Below are 15,038 nucleotides of genomic sequence, written 5' to 3'. Positions count from 1 at the left end.
AGAAACTGCCCTCCTTGCTGTCATCTGGGTGTGAGCCTAGATAACAAACTGTCATTCACTGCAAACATAGCTGCTCCAACCCGCTGCTGCAGATACACTCTTTACAACATCAGGAGAATACGTCCCCAGCTGACCCAGAAAGCGACGCAGGTTCTGGTCCAGACTCTTGTCATCTCACACCTAGACTACTGCAACTCCCTCCTGGCTGGTCTATCTGCATGTGCCATCCGACCTCTGCAGCTCATCGAGAATGCAGCTGCTCGTCTGGTCTTCAACCTTCCTAAACAGCTCGCTGCACCCACACTGCGAGGGGGGACCCAAAGTTCCCATCAGCAAAAACACGTGGGTTGGCTCCAAAATGGTGGAATGAGCTCCCCATTGACATCAGGACAGCAGAAAGCTTACACATCTTCCGGCGCAGACTGAAAACTCATCTCTTTCGACTCCACTTCGAGCGATAGAACTACTAACAAAGCACTTATATACTAATAAAGGACTGGCTTATCTAAAACCAGTTGAGTAGCACTTGAAATGTTTTAGCTCTATAAACCTGATGTACTTATATGATTCTGTTTTCTTCAAGTTTGTATTTTGTTGGTCGAACCCACTTATTGTAAGTCGCTTTGGATAAAAGTGTCAGCTAAATGCAATGTAATGTAATGTAATAACCTTCCTCAGTTCCTGCCTTCACTTTCAAGTTAATCCAACAATTAACATATAGTTTAGCTATAATAATGATATACAAAGGTGGTTGGCCACAGAAATGAGGGATCATATAAACCAGGTATATGAAAAAAGGTGAATATTGACAAATGTGCATGTATTTAGCAATCAAAACCATTTTTGACATGTTTTTTTCTTTAGTTTTCCAAAAGGTTGCTCCGGCTGTGATTGTTTTGGCCCTCTGCATTTTAAGGTCATTGTGAAGTTCAAGGGGTTAAAAGATCAGACTGGGATCAGGTCTTATCAGTCTGGGCTGATGGTTGGCTTTCACTGATAGCTTTGTGTCAGTTTCGGCAGCTTGGCCAGACACAACCATACTAGAAGGCGGGACCGAAAGGTCAAAGGCCACACTGCTGAAGAAATAAGAGATACGGGTGCCCTGTTTCAAGTTGGCTCAAATTTTCAGTTGTGGAAAATGAGAGATACACTGAGAGATAAAACAAAATGAATGGATTTCAAAAAGAAAAAAGCATGATGTCCTGAGCAGAGAGGGACAAATTCAGAAAGATTATAAAGTGGTGCAGTGATGACGTATTTGTATAGGCTAACCCGAAAGTTAGCATCGCAAGGGCTACATTGACAAAAGTAATGGAATTTTTCCATTGGATCTGTGACAAACACAATTATATTATATTTACACGTTTTGTTAAACAGGATCATCTTCACATAACCACTTTTATAATAGTTGAATTATAAATTAAATTGACAGAAGTAAAAAGATAATGTTAGGCTAAGCTAGAATGGCTCTTGCCAAAGCTAACCTTATAGAAATGAATTACATCATGGCTGCGCATCACCACCAATTTTATAATAGTAGAAGCATAAATGTATTCTGCAGAAATTAATAGCTATTCTTACGCTATAAACAATAACGTCAACATTGCTAAGCTAAAGGTGAACTTCTGTTAGGCATGATGTCTTCTCATTTAGCCACTTGTTAGCATCTGCCGTTTTTAAGACGTATCAAAACTTCTGAAATGTACCAGACGGTTCAACGTCTCGCACGTTTGTCTTAACCACAGCCATTATTTGGGGAGTCAAGCCAAACACCCATTAGAAAAGACAAGTGATGCTAACCAATTTCCAGGTTTAGGACTCATATTGCACCACTCTATTCATACAGTGAAATAGAGAGGGGGATACCAATCTACAGAGGGGGATCTGTGTGTGGGGAAAGAGGGGGAGACAGAAATGCAAAGGGAAGGTAACCGTCAGCCAACAACGAAAGCAGCTCCACTGTCACACAGACGCCTATTTTAATATTCCTGTGTGTTCTCAGAGTGACAGCTTGTGTGGCTAGTTATCTGTTGGAGCAGGACATACATGTTACCCTGTGTGAGGGTGTTTAAATGTGTGCACGTGTGTCTTTTTTCTGGCCGCCACATCCCGTCACCTTGCTGGACAGGTGGCATCCACTAGCCCTGTGATTAGCATGTCAACGTCTTAACATGTCGATGTGAGCGCTGCCGCCGGCATCTACATTATATATAAATGTAAATTCAAACCCTCCCACCTGCATCACGTCGCCTGACAGTTCAGGATTGATTTGGCCGCTTCCCATCCGTAGAGACAGCTGCAAAACAGGCGCCGGATCGCCTCGGACACTGACAAACAATCACCAGACGCTTCAAATCGTCCACAGCGACAGGAAGCCGGGGAAGGAAATGACAGTCTCAAAATGTCCCAATCAAGAAAAGTTTTTTATGAAAGCCTTCCAGGAAACTTTTGCCCCCTTATTTCTTCTTTCATATTCTAATGACGTGCGTCAGTGTGGATGAGCCCTCATCAGGGCTCAGAGGGAAATGACAGGCCTCATCAGATTCTAGGAGTGACCACTTTGTCAATCCACACACTCTGATTTGGGATTGGGTTTGGATTGTGGGGAAACACTCTTCATGTTGACGAAGCCTGCTGATTTGTATTTTTTCTGGTAAAGAGGTTTAAATGTATCTTGAGAAGGGGGGAGAGTGGTCAACTTAGGCTTTCAGCTTTGAATTTGGGCAATATTTTAATTGGATTGTTTGCATAAAAGTACTGGAACATAACAAATTATTTAAACAAGAACGAGGATCTATCAAAACAAACCTAGGATCTCAAAGTGTGAATAGAAATGACTTAAAATGAATTCGATTATTTAAAATGTCATGCTAAACTGGGTCCAAAAATTGCCATTGAACCAGGACAGATTTGGACACTATTTGCAATATTTTGATATCAATTTCAGAAAAGACAGACAATCTGGAAGGCCAGTTTAGACACTAACCATAACCCTAACACTAACCCCTTACACCATATTATTGTTGTAGATACGATACGATATACTTTATAGAGTGCCACAGTGACGCGTCCTAAAACCCGGAAGTAAGCTGCGCATGGGTTCCTTCGACAAAAAAGCAATGCAATTTCTCCATAGGATTTTGGAAAATAGCTGGAAATAAGGTCTGTGGTTGACACACATTTAAGAGACAGATCACGTTTTGTTCAGTCGGATAATCTCCACATGTCTACCCTACTTTTATCATTTCGAATCATAAATCTATCGATCATAAATCTATCGGTAAGATTTATGATTCGAAAATTATAAAATCTCTATTTTTACAATTTACCCTTGTTTAATGACTCTTCTGTTTCTCTGCCTCCTAATATATTCTCTAATTTTCATCTAAATATTTGAAGTCTTTCCCATTGTCTTTTCCAGTTAAGCGTACCAATTTCTGCTTTGTTCTCAATTTCTTTCTTCATTAATAAAATAATAATTTTAATAAATCAGTTTCCGTGCTCTCCATGATTGTCAGTTTGGGAATCCTGTTTCTCCACATGAATTTTGCTTCCATGTAAGATGATATTGCTTTTGACAAAACTATACAGACTGGTCCATTTTATACCTTTTCTATAGGGTTTCAACCACATCACATGGATTTCACCAGTGTATTTATCAGGGAGATATTTGAACCATCCCAATATTAAATTCACCAACAAAATGAACATGAAAACAAAGGCTTTTTTCAGTAGCAGAAAGTTTTACTTAATTGATCATAAATTATGCATTGATCTGGAATGCATTTTCCCAGTCATTGTCAGTTTTTTCGTCAAAATTACATACGGAAATGTCCTTTATCCCAGGGTTGTCTTTCATGGAAAAGTAGATATTTTGTAGAAAAAAGCATAATGGTAGCTAAATGCTTGTTATACTATATGTTTTTTTTCCACTTGTATGTTTCCATCTTCAATCCCTTTTTATTTCTTTAAAACAATACATTCTATTTTTCTGGAAACAATATAATTGAATGTATTGTGGAATAACCAATTTCAATGGCTGTCATCTTGTGTTAAATATACAAAAATAACCCACACAAACACACTCACTTTCACTGTGTGTGTGTGTGTGTGTGTGTGTGTGTGTGTGTGTGTGTGTGTGTGTGTGTGTGTGTGTGTGTTCGGTGTGTGTGTGTGTGTGTGTGTGTGTGTGTGTGTGTGTGTGTGTGTGTGTGTGTGTGTGTGTGTGTGTGTGTGTGTGTGTGTGTGTGTGTGTGTGTGTGTGTGTGGGTGTGTGTGTTTGTGTGTGGGTGTGTTCGTGAGTGTGTGTGTGACAGAGCCACTAAAGCCACTCCAATTAAAAAACATGGGCAGGGAAGAGGACTGCACAGGTTTTTCCTTAGAGACCAGAGTCAATACAAACACTGAGTGACACGCTGATGCTGGCTAGGAGCTCACTGCAACAACACACACACACACACACACACACACACACACACACACACACACACACACACACACACACACACACACACACACACACACACACGAATAAACACACGCATGAACAAATCAGTCAGCAAAACAAGTAAAAAATACAGATTCTCAGACGAGAGAGAAAAAAGTCCATCAAGCGTGTTTTGTCTCTTTTTTCCCCTCTTTTCTTCTGCATCTAGTGACTGGCCTAATTGAGTTGTAAATCATCAAAATAACGAGTTGATTTCACACTGAGATGTCATGAGAGCATTTCTTGACAAAGCTGGGGAAAGACATAATTACAGAGGAAATTAAAAAGTGTGCCCAAATGTGCTGTTGCAACAGAAACAACAAACATATTACATTCCCCCCGCAGGCACATCAACAACCACTGTACAGTACGCTGCATTCAATAATAAAGCATTTAATTAGCTGCGCCATCTTCAGTAGCTGATTCGAATGAAATAGTAAACTTAGAGAATTATTTAACAAATACATATAAAATGTTATTTTTCTTCAAAGTGTGTGTGATTTCTAGAGTCGGTATTGATGGGAGCAGATGGTATTGGCAAGCTGCATCAGTGGCAGGCCGTGTGTGTGTGTGTGTGTGTATGTGTATGTGTATGTGTATGTGTGTGTGTGTGTGTGTGTGTGTGTGTGTGTGTGTGTGTGTGTGTGTGTGTGTGTGTGTGTGTGTGTGTGTGTGTGTGTGTGTGTGTGTGTGTGTGTGTGTGTGTGTTGTGTGTGTGTGTTTTTTCAATTCATACAGTCCCTGCACCTTTGATAGTCAAGTGGATTACACCTTGTGTTCAAACAGAAAGGGAGGAAAGAAAAGCGGCAGAACACAAAATGGAATTAGAAGTCTCCTTATAGGCGCTGATTCATTTATTGTTAACTCCTTCCAGTTCATTAAGCTTAATCCGTGTTAGGACGGTGAGTAGCAGAGGACCTGAATGGGCCCCGGTTGGGTGGGGGTGTGGGGGGGGCATGTGGTCCTATTGTGGCCCTCTCTTTGGTTAATCCCAATCCCTGTGGTGTGTTTGTGTGTTTGTGTGTGTGAGATGTGAGAAAGAGGGAGTCAGCTGGACAATGGGGTGCTCTGTATACATGCTCTGTCTGGGTGGGTGTCCACCATCCACCCTGAGGCCTTTTTTAACCCCCCCTCCCTGAGCTGCTGTGACAAGCATGAAGCAACCCTTTCCTTTTGTGAATCAATCTGGCGGGGCTCTTCCCACCTCCTCTGGCCAGACACACACACACACACACACACACACACACACACACACACACACACACACACAGAGGGTCACCGATGGCCGTGTTAATACAGATGTACATGCCAATAAGGCCTCTTAATCAGTACACAAGAGGGAGGGATTGACTTTTAAAGAAGACATACGGCTACGCTTTCCCCCCAACCCCCCCAGTTGAGCCGTTCTCCCTGTGCCGTGCCTTTAATTCTGCCTGTACAGCTGACACACTGTGGCTGAACAGATAGAAAAGACTGAAGAGAGGTGATAGCATCTGTAAGCACACAGCTTTATTTATTAGTGTTATGTTAATTTCAGGAGCTGGAAGAAGTACTTTGATTATTTACAAATGTAAAGATACTACAGCAATACTACAGTGTAAAAATACTCAGTTACAAGTAAAGGTTTTGCATTCTAAATTGTACTCAAGTAAAAGTAAAAAAGTATAAGCTAAAATAAATACTTTAAGGACCAACAGTAAAAGTACTCGTTAAACAAAATATATCCCTTTAGAAAGGGATATACTCTCAAAAAATGGCGTATGCCAGTTTCTACACAATGTTTGCGATTTAGAAAATACTAACTTGACGGGAAAACGTGCGGTCCTCCACGCAAACTCTAACCCATGCGTACGCACTAAGCACAAAAACGGGAGAGACGAGAAACTGCGACACCATTGGCAGAAGGAAGAATGGAGAGAAATATGTGGAAATAATACCATAAATAAAATGTTACCTCTCATTTATCATATATGAAGAATTCATTTTCAAACATTGATTAAAGCCAATCTTAAAATGATTAAACAAACGCCTGTTTGTGACTCCTCAGTGCACACAAAAACATAACTTGAAGAAATAAATAAATACGGATATGTTATTTAAAACCACCTTGAATATGTTGTGTAATGTTATGAATTTTTTTCTCATAAATGATGCAGTAAGCAGGAGGACAGAATTACGTCTAGACTGACGCCGTTTTGCATTTCTATAGGTTGTATACGAGCATGGTTTTATATACTATCATGATTAATCATGTTTTATGTCGTTTTCAAGACTTGATAAGTCGCTCGTAAAACACAGGAGGTATGGAAACTAAGAACACCATAGGCTATGTGGTAAATTGTACAGCTAATATAACACAACACATTAGTTGTATTTCCTTTAACTGGTGGATTGTGGTTATATAGTTGCTGATCGAAAGCTGGAACACAAACACAAATACAAAACAATAATTCAGATCCAGTCGTCATGACTCCACTCCGGAGGGATTCCCCGATCATTTCTTAGTTTCTCATCAAGGGGGTGTCTCCTGTCCCCGGTACAAACACACTGCCTGAGGAAGGCTATGTGTATTTATTTTGTCATGAACCTTTTTCGGACCACTTATTTATTTATTTTGGTGACGATCCGACCTCCATGCTGCTACTCTGGTTCAAACTGCATCCACCAAACAATATGATTTATCTCGACCTCCCCAAAATAACCAAAATCTGAAACGGTTTGAGATGTTTTTTTTAGCTATTCTGTCGTCATTTCCTGCTATCTTCTTCATAAAGTCAGTCAAAATGAATGAATGAATGGGCGTTTCTTTGACTATTTATAAGCAAATATGGCCGTTACGTGAAGCCCGCAAAAGCTGCGCCGCATTTCAAGTCGATTGTGATTTATAAAGGGAAACCGGCGTAGGAAGTGCCGTACGCACTTTCTTCTCCGGTACGCAATGTTCGGTGAATCGGAAAATTTCGGAAAATGTATGTACCTATTTTTCGGATTTCTATTACGTAAGCAACCTTCTCACGTGAATCCTACGCACAGCGTTATACATGAGGCCCCAGATATCTTTCAAATGATTGGTGTTTTTATGAATTCATCACCTCAATGTTGCACTTGGTTAAGGTGGGGTTTATTTGAATTACTTAATACACTACTGGATAGCTGAACAGATAATAATATATTATAACATGAGTCGATTTTAATTTTGTATTAATCTCCTAAACCTGCCAAGTCCCTTGTAACTAAATATGTAAAATGAAGGTAAAAAGGGACAACATTTGACTTCAGAAAGTAATGGATCAAAGGTTTGAATTAGCATCATGTGAAAATACTCAAGTAAAGTGCCTTCATTATACTGTACTCACTAAGAATAAGAGGAGGATGAGACAAAAAACCTAGAATCATACAAAAAAAACATTAAAAGTAAATCAATATTACAACTTTTATATGTGGGCAATACATTGAAACCATAGTAAAGATTACTGGCTATACTGAATAAGAAGGTCATATGTAGATTTCAACAAGTTTAGATAGATATAAAGGTTGTGCACTGTATGGTAAGACAATAGTAAGCAGAACTATACTATTAGGTTTATTATTGTAAAGTGATGTAGACAAATTGTAGTTTTCCACAACAAGACAACTTGAATTGTTAAAATAAATATATAAGCATTTTTTAAGTGTTTTTTTTTCTTCATTATCTGTAAGAAAAATTAGAATTTAAAAGCATATGCTCTTATATAAAAATGAACACTGGTCGTTTTTTAAACACAACTGTAAGTTTTTTATGGTATCACAAAAAAATCCCCAAATTGCCACATAAAAATAAATGATATTTAAAAAATGACTTTGCTCTGTATAAACATAGTTCCCTTTTATGGTTTGAATCAAATATATTATTTAACATAAAATATCTTAAAATGACATCTACTTCTCCTCCCTTACTGAACAATGTAACATCATCAGGTTACTGACCGTGAGTCGATGGTACCATGTGAAATACAAATTCAGTATAATTGAATTCATTGTTTCACTGTATTACACACAGCAGAGATGTCTTGGTGCTTCCTGGAAGCTACATTTTTGAATCGTTGCCTCAACAATCTAAGGAGCAGGAAGTGAACCTGGGAATCCCCCGCTAAATGGCCAACACTCTAAAATTGTGTGTATTGGGACAACTCAATGTGAGTGTGTGTTGCTGGAAAACAGTGCAGTGTTCAGTGTGGCTGTTGATAAAAAGTCAGTAAATGTCTTAATGATGGCGGAAGGCAGGGGGACAGAATTAAGATCTAAGTGCTCTGTTGGCCTTTATATTATATTTTTCTCCAAACCTGTATGCTTTTTATGTATCCATACCATGATTGTGAAATGACAGTAGCGATTAAGATGTAAAGACATGTGTAACAGTGCTAAATATTCAAGACAAACCACATTCACACCAAACTGTTAAAATTGTTTTAAAATGCCTTGTCTATTCTGGCCTTTTCTTGTGACTTGAACTTATTATTATTTTATGTTGTGCACTTTAACACAAAGAAAATTCCATTGCCCAATGCAAATACAAATTGTGTTCAATCTCAATCTTTATTTATTTAACGTTCAACGCACTCATGTGCAATTCGCGTATGGCTCCTTCAATACTTAATAGGTTCACTTCAATTATTTAGGAGATTGCTACTTGTTTTCTTATCATGGTGTACTTAATTGGTTCGCGCCTTAGTGTTTATATATATTGTTTTTTTTAGCAACGTGCACTCTCCTTTATATAATTCTTAATTATAAAGTCTTTCACTGTTTTGCCTTTTTAGCTGCTGTAATGCCATACATTTCCACACTGCGGTAGAAATAAAGGATATCTTATTATGATTCTGATTCGTTTCTATATGGCTATTTAGTATTATGTTTATTACGATAATTTGTCAAATAAATAATATTAAATGTTTAATCTTTAAATATTCCACATAGCCATGCTCCACCCAGGTGTTAAGGCAGAGTAAGTGGAAACACCTGTGTAGGTGTACGGACCTTTAATATGTGTGCTAACGTCACTTCCCCACCAGAACACGCCCCTTCAGCTGGGTAAAACAACACCCTGCAACATGGCTGCTGTTATAAGGGTTAAACTGAAGGACCATGAGAAGATTTTCGGCTTATATTAAAAGGCAGTTAGACTCGAAAGTGATCTTTAGAACCTACCAAAGAACCGGTGGTTCATGTACACGGACATATTGCCCGAATCAGGATTCCTGACATTTAAATTAAAGGTCCCATGTCATGCTTTTCCGGTTATCACCCATCCCCAGTGGCGGCCGGCCAATAGGGGTGCTAGGGGCACAGCCCCCCCTCTTCCCACATGAAAAATATATATATTTAAAAAAAACAAATTATTTTTAATTTTTAATAAACAAGGTAAATATTATATAATTGGTATCAGTAAAATGTATCTACAATAAAATCTCGTTTAAAATGGTGTTACGATGTCTAAAGTTGCTGATAAGTCATATGTTTCCTGCCTGGCCTTGCCCGTGTATCATTACCCTCTCTCGTCTGGGCGCTATGCACAGCGCCCGGACGAGAGTGCAGCAAGTGCAGCAGAAGCCAACTGTTGCTATCTTTAAACTATGCCGCCGAAACATAATTTCTGCCAATCAGCGTTGTCGAATCTGATTGTCACAAAACAGGAAGCTGTCATACACTCTGGACGTTATCATTAGCAGCTAATATGAAAACTCAGTTTTTGACATAAAATACAATGATGGATTATCAATCATTTTTTCAAAGTGACAGACACATTGGATTAACCTAGGGATTAACCTTCAGGCGCGTTTTTCTCGTTTTTGATCAGAATAACAGCAAAAGGTGTGCATATCTCCGTGTTTTGCTACCTAAAGCTACGTCGTGTGATGTCTGTAATTGCTTCCCGTGTCGCAAGTTCTGATGCTTTCATTGTACTGTACTCACTAAGAATAAGAGGATGATGAGACAAAAACCTAGAATCATACAAAAAAAACATTAAAAGTAAATCAATATTAAAACTTTTATATGTGGGCAATACATTGTAACCATAGTAAAGATTACTGGCTATACTGAATAAGAAGCTCATATGTAGATTTCAACAAGTTTAGATACTGTAGATTTAAAGGTTGTGCACTGTATGGTAAGACTGACTGTTGTTCGCTAAGCTTATTTGTGCATATCCGATAAGTATATCAATTGATTTATACCTAGAGTGCGTTAGCATTTTTTCGCTCAGGGCTCATTTAGACGCTTCTTGTGAGACTTGTGTTTTGTTTCGGTAAACATGGTTCATATCATCAGTTAGCTGAGTTTCTTCCCGTTAAATGAGTAGGACACATGAATAGTTTATTACATTTTAAGAAGCCCTGAGACACAGTTTTGTGAGAAAAGAAACGGGGGGGAAAGCCCCTTAACAGGTTAAATGGGAATGAAATCATTTTAAGTAATTTTGAGTGTTCCCAAAGCCCCGGTGTTCTGCAGTTTGTGTGGGCCTACTGTACTGTTGCACAGTTTATACTGTAGAAACCATGTCCAGGACAAGGTGTTTGGAAGTTTTGGAAGATTCATAGCTAACCACACTGAAGATTATGGAGGTATTGATCAGTCTTCACATATTTTTAAGCCTCAATTTGTCCTTTCACCCCCCCCCCCCCCCCCCCCCCCCTTTTAACATCACCAGTAGTCATAATTTAAGGGGTCTTTTCTCAAAAACATTTACTGGGGGAGCATTCCCCCGGACTCCCCTAGTATTGTTTGGTCACCATTTCCACAGCCCAACCTAAAATATTTTCCACAGCCACCACTGCCCGTCCCCTTGTGTGTTATGAAGGTTTTTCTGCATGTAAACGGTCTGCAGAGTCAAAAACCCTCAAAGTACACCCTGTAGCGAGTAAAACTCTAACACAGAAAAGACCTCCCCAAAACGCCTCGTTGAAGATTTCTCATTTTCCATTGTTTTCTTTCTGGGTACAATGACGTGGGGATGCCCAGAGGCCACACCCTCTGCCAGCCTTTCACGAAACAAAGCTTCCCAAACCTTTCAGCGATTCATGCCGGATATGTACAGCGTAGGGCACTGAAGAACGATGCTGTTCCTACTTTGTTTGGAGCGGGAGCGGGAGATTCGGGTACACAACCTGTAAGTATTCATTGTTGTTTGTGTATATATGAAGTTTAAAACAAACAAGGTATCTACCATGACTAAAATGGGTAAACGTTTTTCGGGCTACTACGTTGGCATCGCGGAGATATTCTCTCCGCAGACCCATTCTCACAGCGTTATAAACCTTTTTCTTACTCAATATCAAGCCACACTTATTGTTTTTACTTCGGCTTTGATTGTTTGTGTGTGCTCACAGGATGAGTTTCGCTTGTTCTTGCTGTATCGCCGACAAGGAAGCCTGCCTGCTCCTCGCAGCAGCTGCGAGCAGCAACGAGCTTCTCAACATCGAGGCCAATCAGAGCACACTGGGCTCACAGGGAGGGGGGGGCAGGAGCCGCAACAAGCCGTTTAGGACAGAGAGTGAATACCGGTGAATACACATACTTTACAGAGATGCTGTATGAGAAACCAATGTGAGTTTGGAAAATTGCACAATATAAATCTATTTTAGTATACCTCAATAATGGAATTATGATCAGTAGAAATGGCCATGACATGGGACCTTTAAGCAGGGGCGGCGGGTCCTCTAGACTAGGGAAGGCTAATATTTTTCTCACTGCATCCTGGTAAAATTAAAATATAATGTATAATGTTTGTGTCTTTGACATTAGCGCTGCTATGCAGCCACCAGTAAACTGCACTACGAAGCCAGTTCAACATACCCTGGATATGTTTGAGTTATCTTAACTAACCCTAACAAACGAGATCTCGCTAAGCGGTCCTACGACGCTGGTTCAACCAAGGGTTTCTTTCTCCAGCTGAGAGCGCATTCATGCGAAAGGGGCGGGGTTAGCAACATTTGACCATCACAAACAGGGACAAGTGTACTGACAGCACAGCGTCATACTTCTTTAATGAAAAGTAAACTAATATTAGACAAATATGAGCTTTAACCATCCATGACTTAAACATATAATCCAGGATACAAGCCACATAGTTGCACCTTTGGCTGCGAGGTAGTGCGGTCGTCTTTCAACCAGAAGGTTGTGGGTTCGATCCCAGCCCATGCAGCCAACATGTCAATGTATCCTTGGGCAAGGTACTTAACCCTGAGTTGCTCCCGATGGCATTGCCAACGGTGTGTGAATGTGTATGCATGTTAGTTCCTTGAGTAACAGACACTGCTCTGTATGAATGGGTGTGAATGGGTGAACGACATGTAGTATGTAAAGCGCTTTGAGGGGTCTTAAAGACTGGATAAAGCGCTATATAAGTATTTACCTGCAAGGTGAATATAGAACAACTGGTTAAAAAATAAATAAACTACTGAGTGTTTGAAAGCGTACAACAGTTTTATGATATCACTGCCCCATAGACACGAGTGGATCTGACTTTAATTACATTTGAGTTGAGTGTTTCGTCAACCTAATATGTTGCTTAAATAATACTTCTGCATACAGTATGTGACAATGTAGGTGTTGCACGGCCAGATACGGCTTGAGAAGCGGACTCAGATAAGGAAATATATGATATATTATGATTTTATATTATCGATGATCTGATTGATGAAGTGATATGAATGATAAGTGCGACACGTCGGCGTCTTCTCTGCATACGACAGTTTAAACTGTATTTCCTTTATCCTGCAATATGACTTGATAGATTTAAACTCCGTAAACTGAGCTCTGATTGGTCACTGAGTTGATCCCTTTTCTATACACGCCGGAGGCGGGCAGCATCAGGTAGAACAAGTTATTTAGCCTTCCCAAACCTGAGCATCACGCGCCGCCTGTGCCTTTAAGCTTATTTAGATTCCAAAGGAAAATCGGAATGCCTACAAGGGCCCCGATGCTTGGTCCTATTTCAAGGTGGGATAAGTTGGCGAAGCTAAAGTGACGATGGGATTTGGATAGTATTTTAGGTTTAATGTACATCTAAATTATTTATGACACATTTTTGGAAAGATGTAATGCTTTGTATTTTGTCCGTCTCTTAAAAGATAGCTTTGAAATACTTTAAGAATAGATTAAATCACGCAAAAGCAACAACATATTAAATCATGCCCTACTTGGTCTAAATAGTAGTTGTCTTCAGACAAGAGCTGACTGGATTGCTGAACCACTGCATTAAGCAACTCCTCATCATCGATCATCTATCATACATCGAGTTATTAAGATTTGGAACCTCTTCAGTGGTTTTGCACCGAGAACTGCTGATCTCGCAAAGCCATGATTTTTAAACCTCATTTAATGCAAAGGTTTTGAGTGTATTTGTAGTACGAAAGAACACACACATGCCACAACAGCTTCAAGGCACATCAATGAATGTGAAAAATACTTTCCACTGTGACAAGGATCATAACATACAGTGTCCTGAAGCACTTTACAAAACGACCAGGCAAGTGAGGAAAAGGGAACACAACTTCTGTAATCAAAAGTCTTAATTCATTACCTTGCTGGAGAGAACGCAATTGCCACGGACACTTAGAAAAAGTGCCCTGAGGCAAAGCAATCAAGAAAGAACTATGGTACCACATTGATACAAATGCCTCTGAATCACCATGAATCAAGTTGGACAATAGGGCCACAATGGTCCCTAGATTAGCGTCTATTACTCGGATGCATTAGTGCCTCACACCCGTATTAAGAGTCCTCATTTAACAACGTTCAAGGGGCGGGACAGAAATCCCCAAGTTTCTAAATTGGAATTTCATTCCCCCAGGTACTTCTGCTCATATGAGAAAAGTTGGAATGCATTTGATCTGTCCTAATTTCAATTAATTAGCAACAATGGTTGCTCGGGGAGTCCCAAAGGGCAAAGGGAAAAATGGGCTGAAGGGAAGCGAGCGTCAGAAAAGTGATGGGAGAAGTGGCATCAATAAACTGTAAGAGACTCATTAGCAGGCTAAATGGCTCTCCCAAAGTCACGACACTTTAACACGGGACCCGGTGCCTAATTACTGGCCCCAGTATCCATTACAGGCCCCTCCCTACATTCCTCTTTCTTTTTATTCCACCCATCTCAGCCACAGTGGAATCGGCCTGTTAATGATTGCTCTACGGAGCGAGATTAGAGGGCCATTGTAGTGGGGGTGTGAGTGTTGGCAGCCAACACAAGGAAGTGGATGTGTAAGTTTGTGTGCGGGTTGATTAAACCTTTTGGGGTGTAAAAAATACATAAATTCAAGTCAACCTCTTCAGCTCTGCCACCAGATCCAGCTGTGGTCCATCATGACATACATGGCTTACTGTTGTGCAAACTGGCAAAAATATTATTTACATGCCTGCTAAGATACATTTTTAGGGATTTTGGATGGTTGCCCAATATGATGCAAAATACTTCTTTGAAATAGTGGATCCTAAAAATAATGCAATTTTCATATGTTACTCAACACAGCTTCAAAGGAATGAAAATATAAAAGATCAACCATATATCACTTTG

This window comes from Notothenia rossii, assembly GCF_949606895.1.
Source record: "Notothenia rossii genome assembly, chromosome: 4".
NCBI lineage: Eukaryota > Metazoa > Chordata > Actinopteri > Perciformes > Nototheniidae > Notothenia > Notothenia rossii.
The sequence above is the reverse complement of the archived record's forward strand: the minus strand, read 5'-3'. Positions refer to the sequence as shown.